This window comes from Mesocricetus auratus, unplaced genomic scaffold (assembly GCF_017639785.1).
Source record: "Mesocricetus auratus isolate SY011 unplaced genomic scaffold, BCM_Maur_2.0 Super-Scaffold_100009, whole genome shotgun sequence".
NCBI classification, from domain to species: domain Eukaryota; kingdom Metazoa; phylum Chordata; class Mammalia; order Rodentia; family Cricetidae; genus Mesocricetus; species Mesocricetus auratus.
The window spans coordinates 26,532,702-26,543,129 of NW_024429193.1; the positions used below are offsets into that span (position 1 = coordinate 26,532,702).

Here is a 10,428-nt window from a genome sequence, read left to right on the forward strand (position 1 = left end):
GTCAAGGTATGTTTTGCATTCCAGAAATAGAACGCTGACTGCTACAGCCAAAGCCCTATCCATCAGGGAAAATCACAACAACTATGTCCAGGAACAACTATCAGGAGACACAGAGACTAGAACATAAAGATCACCTGAAAGGAAGTTAATCAAATGGCTGGAGTATAAAGTCATATACTTCTCCAACTAGGAAACAAACTTAAAAATAGAGGCACACAGACGTTTCTTTAAAAAAAATTCTTGGTGGAGTAATCATGGTAAATGACCCCAAATTACACACACATACTAAGTTATCTTATTTGGCTACAAGATGCATCCCAGCGTGTGTTAAACACATATCATATACTACATGCCACATACTTCAGATTATATGTTCCATAAAAACATCTTTCAAACATATGTAGGTAGAGTTATATTTAGTATAATTCACATTTAGTTTAATAATTATTGTGTTTATAGTTACCCTCAAATTAATGTTTCTCCCAACTAATAAACAAAAAAAGATTTCAAAAATTGTGAAAAATATAGAGTTGTCATGCCAAAAGTGATTCCTGTTATACAAAAGTCTTATATAGAGATGGTGTCAAATGACAAGAGGCAAGGTGTCAGATGAGATGGCATTTCCAAATGCACCCCCATAAGCCATGCTTTTTTTTTTGAGATAGTGTTTAACATATTCCAGGCTGGCCCCAAACTCACTATGTGGTCAAGGATGACAACCAAATATGGTCGTCCTGCCTCCACGTCTATAGTGCTAGAGTTCTGGGGATATATATACCACCGCACAGTCTTACGTGGTATTGGAGACATAACGTAGAGCTGTGTGCATGTGAGGCATGCGCTCTATCAACCCTAGAAGCCATATTTTTGAGAACTAAGAAAAGCTTCACTTTCATCAGTAAAAAATTTAATTTCCTATGCTAGTGATTTCTGAATGATAATGTTAGAACATTCTTTGTAAAATATAAAGTATGTAAATTTAGTGGAAGGTAATATAGATGGGAATTTAATGACAGTAATTAGGAAGAAGTCACTAAAACAAATTTTGTTGTAAAATACAGAATATACTTTAGGTGAAACATTCATGTTAATCCCAGTGCTTTGACACTCCCATATCTTATTTTCTATTTTAGAGGGGTGTTAGATCTGATGCTCTTATGTCACAGGCTTCAATGTCTCATTCTATAAATTTTAATATTGATACTGTATTTATATCATCTTTTAATAGCTGATTTGTGGCAAATTAAATATAAATTGAGAGTTTAAACCATAATTAGAAACACTTTCAGTAAATGACTGCTGCAAATGAAATCAACGTTGAAGAACAACAAAACTGGGAAACAACTGAAGCCTCTCATATTCACCACTCAATTTCATTTCTAAGTCCTGCTGTATTACAGTTTCTCCTTCCCAAGTAGCTGTTTAGATTATTCTCTGGAGTAACTTGCAGCTCAGGGTGAAGTTCACGAAGCCTCAGCTTTTCCTCTACGTATCTATGAGAAATGGGGAATGAAACTCTGCTTCAATGTGCTGATGAAAAAGCCACCTGTGACACTTGTGAACTTGACAGATAGTGCCCATCAGTGCAAAACTATAATGCGTAAACAATCATAACACCCTCACCGATGTGGACGCATCCTTGAAAGCATAGGTTGAAATTAATCAATTCAGAGGAGAATGACCGGATCTTGAAATGTATATGTGCCACTAACACATTTTGTTTTTCTAACAATTACTACGAGTTCAGTTTTAATAATTATGTTTTCAATGCTCTCTAGAACATTTCCCTAGCCTAAAATGTAGTGAATTGTATTTCCTGCACAATATTTTTATTATTTATTTTAGTTTATGTATACTGCTGTTTGTCTGCATGTATATCTGGGCACTGTTGTGTAGTGCATGCAGAGGCCATAAGTGGCTGATATTTGATCTCCTTAAATCGGTGGTTCTTAATGTCCCAGATGCTGTGACCCTTTAATACAGTTGCTCATGTTGTGGTGATATCCAACCATAAAATTGTTTTTCTTGCTACTTCATAACTAACTTTTCTTTTATGACTCATAGTGTAAATAACTGGTATGCAGGATATCTGATATGTAACCCTGTGAATGGGTTGTTCCACCCCACAAACGGGGGGTCGAGACCCACAGATTGAGAACCATTTCTGTAGCTTATCAGATCTAAATTTTATCTAAAATGTGGGTGTTGAAATTGAAACACAGGTCCTCCAGACGAGCAGCAAGTATTCTTGCCTGCTGAGCCATCTCTCCGTCCCCAACATGGATAATATTTTCAAATAATTATATTAAAAATCTATTTTTGAAGAAGTGACTTAGCTCAGCAGGTAGGGGCACGTCCAGGCATACTGCCTGATGACCTGAATTTGAGCCCTGATCCCACAAGTTGGCAAAACAGATCAAGTCCTGAGAGATGTCCTCTAACATTCATATGTAAGCCTTAGCTCCTGTGGACACCCACACTCACATAATACATATATGATGTTAATGTTAATAATAAATAATGACTTATTGTTCACAAATGGTTAAAGACTGAACCCTGAGAATTTTTTGCAAGGGTTTCTTGCAAATACATTTTCCACTCATTTTATGACCACACAGTAGTGTATCATTTTTCTCAGTGTGCATAGTTTTTAGTTCAGATCAAAGAAAAAAGTGCTTTTCATAGGAAAATACAAAGCCTAAAGAAATGAAACAATATTTTCACAAAACACTGATTTCTGGCTGTCTTTAATGTAATTTCCACCTTGAGCTTGTCATCCCCACTCTTTTAAGATGAAAAGAATAAACAAAGTGAAGTATAAAATTCTTCCTGAGCCCTTCGGAGAACTGAGAGCCAAGGTGATTTGCCACCACCACTCCAAATGTGGAGAGACAAACTACTACAGTAACACTCAGCTAAAATCAGCTTGGTTAGACCAGAAACTTGGGATCTGAAAACTGGTGGGAAATCCTACACAGTCATTATTGCACTACTGGGAAGATAAGGCCCCACCAAGAAGGGGAAATTTCTGGGGCGGCAGTCTTGGATGCCAGGGCACTTGCTTGGGTGGGGCTTCTAGAAAGTTGGCCATGTTCCCACAATGGGGGAAATCATTTATCTATTCTTGGCAGGACGAGGGGAAGGGGATGAGCCTGAATTTCTTTTTATCAAGTGCCTGCTGTCCTGTGAACAAAAAGCATAAGACACGAAACAAAGACACAAGGGAAACTGAAGACTTTGCAGGCATAGTAATTCCACGCTCTATCATATTAAAACTGCAGAAAATCGAAGACAACTTAAAAATCTTCAAAGTGGACACGGAGCAAAGACTGTCTCACACTTACAGGCGAAAAGATAACAGTGATGATGATTTCTCATTTAAAAATAAAAAACAAATACTATTCAAGAAATAAGATAATAGAGTGAAATATTTGAAGCATTAAAACAAAAGTGAAGTGAAAATTCATTTCAATCTATGATTTCATATCCAGAAGAATTATCCCACAAAGGTAAAACTGGAATGTAAAGATAAAAAAGGAGGACCCTACTCCAGCAGACCCACCCTACATGCAATGTCGAAGAACAGGAGAAAGAACAGGCACAGATCATAAACTCAAATCTTCCTAAAGAGAGCAGAGGGGGTGGGGAAGGAATGTGTTGGAAAATATAACATTTCACTTCCTACTCTTAATCTAATACATAATTGTTAAAATAACAAGAGTCACAGTTACATGATTATGGCATATAAGTGAAGCACAGTCATTCTAATAGCACTCACAAAACAATACAGTATTGAAAATTAAAGAGACACGATGTGGCAGCCAGAGGATGAAGAGGTCCGCACCCCTTTCTCTGGTTATGGGTGCTACATGTGTGCTTTCAGAGCAGTCGTGTGAGGAAACTTGAAGTGGGATGGCAGGACGGCCTCATCCCTATGACAGTAACCCCAGAGATGCAGAGAATCGGGATCGGAAATTGCATAGTAGACCTCGTAAACTTTATAAACATTCAAGCACTGCCCCACGTGTTGCTAAGGGAGGAGCCGACAGCACCAAAATGAGTCTGCGTAGTGCTAGTGGGGGACATGAACGATCAAGAGACAGACGGAGGTCTAGTGACAGATCACGAGATGCATCTCATGAGCTTACTCCTTGTATTCGAAATGTGACAGCATCATATTGAACGAGCAAAAGATCACGGTTCATCCTGTCCAAGCAGTTCTCGTCCTCAAAGAGCGTCCCCAAACGGCTCCCTGAGCAGTGCTGGGAACAGCAGCACAGTAGTCAGTCGAGCTCGGATGGTAGCTGTAAGACAGCAGGAGAGATGGTGTTTCTGTATGACAATGCAAAAGAAGGGGCTTGGAATGTGAGAACATCCGAGAGAGTGACACTGGGAGTGGACGACACCAGATTTGTTGTGGATCCGTCCATTTTTACTGCACAGCCAAATACAATGTTGGGCAGGATGTCTGGATCTGGCCGAGAACATAATTTTACACGCCCCAATGAGAAGGGAGAATATGAGGTGGCAGAAGGAATAGAAGGTGGTTCTACTGTGTTTCGAGCTATATTGGATTACTGTAAGACAGGAATCATCTGCTGTCCTGATGGCATATCTATTCCTGAGCTGAGAGAAGCATGCGATTACCTTTGCATCTCTTTTGAATACAGTACAACTAAATGAGATCTCGGTGCCCTTATGCCCGAGTTATCAAATGATGGTGCTCACAAACAATTTGAATTTTATCTGGAAGAAATGATCCTCCCTCTCATGGTAGCAAGCGCCCAGAGTGGGGAACGAGAGTGCCATATAGTGGTGCTTACAGATGATGATGTAGTTGATTGGGATGAGGAGTATCCACCACAGAGGGGAGAGGAATATTCACAAATTATTTATAGCACAAAATTATATAGATTTTTTCAAGTACATTGAAAACAGAGATGTGGCCAAATCAGTTTTGAAGGAGAGGGATCTTACGAAGATTAGATTGGGAATAGAAGGCTATCCTACCTACAAAGAAAAAGCAAAGGCCAGGGGGCTGACCAGAAGTCATTTACAACTATGTCCAAAGACCCTTTATTCGAATGTCCTGGGAGAAGGAGGAAGGAAAGAGTCGGCATGTAGACTTTCAGTGTGTAAAGAGTAAATCTATCACCGACCTGGCAGCAGACATTCCCCAGGACCAGCTGGTAGTCATGCACCCTACTCCACAGGTGGATGAGCTGGCTCTCCTCCCCAGGTACCCACCTCGGGCAGTAAGGACCTCAGTCCTGATGCACAGAATCCGATGCTGTGATGCTGATGCTCCTGAAACCATAGCACGCTACTCTTCACAGTGACGTCGTACTCCTCATTCTACTCTGCGAGGCCACTTTTCCTCATTGTGAGATGCACATGCTTAGGATACTGCAGTGTAGGTTTTTTTTTAAGACCAAAGGTAGCTGAATGGTTTTTTTAATGAGCACAACTTTAGCATCCTGGATCCAGTTCTATAAATGGATTTGTTTATCTGTAGGCTTGTGAAATTGGTTCTTTGTACAGGGGCAGTCCTTTTTCACACATCTAGGTCTTCTCAGAAGTGGTGGGAATTAGCATCTGGGGTACTTTCATTGCAGATTGATACTTATCACGCCCCACATAAAATACAGAATATTAAGAGTTGCACTTTATAGATGGTGTTTAAATGGAGCTGTTGAAGGCATTTTAAAGTTGTGATGCACAATATAACATGAGTGCTTCTATCAGAGTATTCCCCACAAGAAGCAAAAACATATTTATCTTGATTTTATTTGAATGATTAGGATGAGATTTGATGCTCATAATGTTGGCTCACTCATCTCCAGAGCCCTGAACATTCTAGAGTGAGTCACATTAAGGGAGAGTGAATGTCAAGAGGTGGTTTACTGTCCAGTCTGCCTTACCCTTAATCTGTGCTTTTTTTCTTAAGAGTTATGTGATAGGAAAATGAACTGTTTGCTCTTACTAAATTCACTTTCTAAATGATTGTAAACTCGAGTTTTTCATCAAAATAAAATTCCATTGTTTTTTTAAAGAAAATTAAAGCAAGTATTTGTAGAAAGTTAACGCTGCAAACTTGAGAGCAACTACTAAAGAATTTTGCAAGGAAGCATAATTGACATTAAGAAAAAATTAAGAAATCAAATGAATGCATAATTAAAACAAGAGAAGTATAAAGAAATGAAAAACAGGTGAAACAAATAGAAAACCTCTACAGATACATTAGTTATGAATTTGACTGTATTAATACTCACATGCAATCTGGATGTTTTAAATACACCAGTTACAAGACAGAGACAGTAAATACGGATTAAAAAGATGGTCCCCCTTTGTATGTTGTTGCCCAAATCTTTAAATAAAACATAGGTAGGTTATAAAACAAAGGTGTAGGCTTGGGATTGTGGCTCAGTGTTTATTTTAGGTCCTCAGCACTGAAACAGGAAAGGAAAGAAAAGGAAATGGAAAGAAGAAGGCAGGGAGAAAGGGAAGGAAAGGGAGAGGGAGAGAGAAAGGAAGGCATGGAGGGTAAGAAAAGAAATGGAAACAACATACCATGATAACCTCAATAAAAAGAAAGAGGTGGGATCACTCTGTGTGTTTCTGATAGACTAGACCTCACAAAAAAGAAGGGTCAAAGGGACCTGACATAATAATAGAAGTGGTTCATAGCATGCCATTTTAGTGTGTGTGTGTGTGTGTGTGTGTGTGTGTGTGTGTGTGTTCCTAATGCACAAACAGTAAGTATCTAAGTCTCAGACCCTTTAGAGCCAAGACTCTCATCAGGGCCTTGAAAGTGAACTTGATGTAGCATATTAGATGAGACTCTGGGGCAGCAAAACTTGTAATTAAAGAAACTTGAATATACTATAGTCATTTGCTTATTAAAATGTATCAGTGTTGGTTCACTAATATTGACAAACTGCTGTAAATTAATTGTATTGTTAATCAGAGAAAATGTATGGGAACTTTGTACTAAGTTTTCTGTTTCTCTGAAAATATTGTTTTGTGATTCATATTGGTTTGTTCATGTACTTACTCAGCCTGAATGAAACTCACAATCTTCCTGCCTCAGCTTCCAGAGTATTGAGATTATAGACATGCACCAACAGCCCTGAATATAAATCTCAAACTGTTCTTAAAAAATCTATCAGCTTCCTTGAACAAAGTCATAATTAAAAAAATATTTTGTCCTATGGCGATTATACTTACTTAGCTTAATTGTGAATTTAAATAAAGTGTAAAGAATGAAAGGGTGGTAAATTTTTTTTTGAAATTTACTTTTGGTACGGAAAGGAGAGGAAGTCACCAGAATATCACAGATGTGTTTCTTATGAAGTGTATCGTTCTTAGCCTTCTGAATCATAGTAATGTTGCTTGATATGCAAAGCAGCCCTGTCCACAGGTTCCTCTTGGTTAATGGGGATGTGTATTTCTGAAGTCCATCGAGGTCCAACAGGCTGTGATGCCACCCGCTCTTGCTGAATCAGTATGTAGAAGGTGACTCTGGCGAGTACAGGACTAGGTTAGATGCACGGGGTCTCATGCATCCTCCCTTTCATACTTGTTACCATTCCTAAAGCCAGATCACAGCTTCTTGTTTGTCTTAAAGTGTGACCCATAGGGTAAGTGAGACATAAATGTGTGCATTGTCTAGGGCAGTGGCTCTCAACCTTCCTAATGCCGTGACCTCATCTTGTAGTGACCCACAACCATAAAATTAGTTTTTGTTACTACTTCATGAGTGTAATTTTGCTACTACTATAAATCATAATGTAAATATCTTTGGAGACAGAGGCTTGCCAAATGGGCTACAACCTACAGGTTGAGAACCACTGGTCTAGGGGCATTAATATATTAATACAATAAATAATCACAGGGCCTTTGCGCAACTCTCAAAACACTATGAAATTTTGAGTTGGATTTCTAAAATAAATCAGACAAGATACTAAAAAGAAGTGATTTGGACTAATAATATGGTTTCTTGAATGACTAAAACAAATGCTCATCGTTCATAGTTGAAGCAAATGTTTAACATGATTAGACAAATTTTTGTTGTTAGGACTCTAAAAGCACAGCTAAGAGGCAGGTGTGATGTCCTTGGGTTTCAGAAATTCTTACTGGTCACAAGTCACTATCCCTGTGTTATATGTAGCTCTCACACATTGTGTATTGTGCAATTCCTTCCACCCACAAAGCTGTACCATCACTATTCACATGAGGTATTCCTTTGGTTGAAGATCAAAGCACTTCCTGGTAGATGAGGCATGCTCCTTGAACAAAGACGAACAGTTCTAAACCCTAAGGCTACAGTCTACTGATGCTATTTATGTGCAGGAGAGACAGAATTTGAGAAGCCTCCTATCTGATTAGTTTTACAAACGCAGTAAAACATAAATATGAAATGCAATGGCTTACCTATGCAAGTGATTGCTCCCTTATGTGGAACAACACAGCAAAACTTTTAATTTATGCCTTTCTTATAAGTTGGTAATGTCACTGTGAGTTTTAAGCTAATAATTTAGTCACTCAAAAGAAATTCTTAATAACAGGATGTTTGTGTACATCAAAATAATAAATGTTAATTGCTTGCAGCCTCATTTTCTAGCATTCTAATATTTGTCTGTTGAACTCACTGAATAACATATGATCAAAGGTTGGAATTAGGTTGTTTAACAAATAAAAGATGTCAGTTATCTACCTCATTTTGACAGCATGATCTTACCATTCTATCATAAACATCAAATGAGGAACATCTATAACAGGAAACAAGGTTTTTAAAGTTAATTTTTAACCTGGTTAAGAAAATGCAGTCACAGAAAACGTTTTGGTAACATTGTAAAATCATGAAGTTATAATTATATAGATCTGTAGATATTAAAACTACACACATCAATGGAATCAAGATAAATTTAAAGCAACACAGGGCCAGTATTAAAAACATAAAACACATGCATAGATTTTCATGTAATGGGAAGAAATATGCATGTTATTAAAGTCTATGCATTCCTTACACATGTCAAATTATAGGTCACACAACTTTTCCCAAGACATCATCACTTCCTCAACAGTTGTCCTCCACCCCTCTCCTCTGAGCTATCACACTCAGAGACAAAGGAAACAAAGGAAAGGGAGGGATAAAGCAGGGAGAAATAATCAAATTTCTTCTTGAATGTTTCATCCACAAGCACAAAATGTATGACTGTAGATGTGGAGAGTAGGACTCCCCTCTGATGCAGAAGCACTTCCTCTCTTAAAATAAATGTGACATGTGGTGTCACATTCTCTGTTCTAGATGCAACAATGAGTACCAGCTCTAGCAATTTGTACAGCATGCATGTTTCAGTATGTCTCATTTCTATTCTGTGACTTTAGTTAAAAAAGACTGATGAAATGACTAGAAGGAGAGGAGACAAAGCACTAAGATTTCTCACTTCTTGAAAGCCAATTGTATCTCCACTACTGCATTATCTTCTACTTCCCAAGAATATAATCCGCTCCATTATTCTCACTCTTAATTTCTATGGCCCTTTTCAAGAGATGACCTTTATGCAGGAAGACGTATTGAATCACAGAGAGTTTCCAATTATATCACTAGAAAGTGTTAATAATTACTGTGTTTGCAAGTTGCGTTTGTAAACTTAGGCCTATTATAAAAATCTTGAAGATGGAGCTGGCAATCTGTGAAAGTCACACAAGAGGGTGACTACTGAGAGATGGGGGCAGCAGGGATAAATGTTAGGCTAAAGACCTATCCTTGCCCTTTCTCACATTCACTAATGTGGGATTGGGGGAAAGTGAAAAATCTTGGCAATCCCTCACTGTACAATAGACATGCACAGAACATTGCATTGTACATATGAAATGAGATACTGTGTAAGAAGGTGTAGATGCAGCTGGAATCCAACCATGGTGTACTTATTACAGTAGCAGTCTGCGGTGTCTCTTTGCTCTTTTTAAAATCAGTGAATTAGCAAAATGAAAGAATGACATCAGTTATTGGCATGATAGCTTCTCTAATAAATTACTAATTTAGAAATTAGTGTCTAGGGAACTGGGATGATTTTGATAAGAGGTTGCCCTGGAAAACCAACCTTACACCAGCCCTTACCTGTCTCACACTCTATATCCTATCTCATGGGATACAAGCTCTGCTTCAAGGCCACATGCTGCCCACTGTGATGATGTCCAGCTTCCTGGCCAGCCTCACCTCCAGGCCACCACAATGGAAACCCCCCACCTGTGGACTAAAATCATGAGCTGAAATAAATCCTTCCTCTTTGAAGTTGGTTATTTCAGGTATGTTGTCGTAGAAACAGAGACTCTAATGCACACGCTGTGTGTGTGTGTGTGTGTGTGTGTGTGTGTGTGTGTGTTGTGTGATGGCTCTATTGACATGCACTGTCATCAGGC

The 10,428-nt window shown here is 38.5% G+C and overlaps 1 pseudogene; it reads left to right on the plus strand.

Moving 5' to 3' along the window:
* The first annotated feature begins 3,873 nt into the window (after positions 1-3,873).
* LOC101844493 lies at positions 3,874-5,296 on the plus strand (annotated as a pseudogene).
* Positions 5,297-10,428: the final 5,132 nt, after the last annotated feature.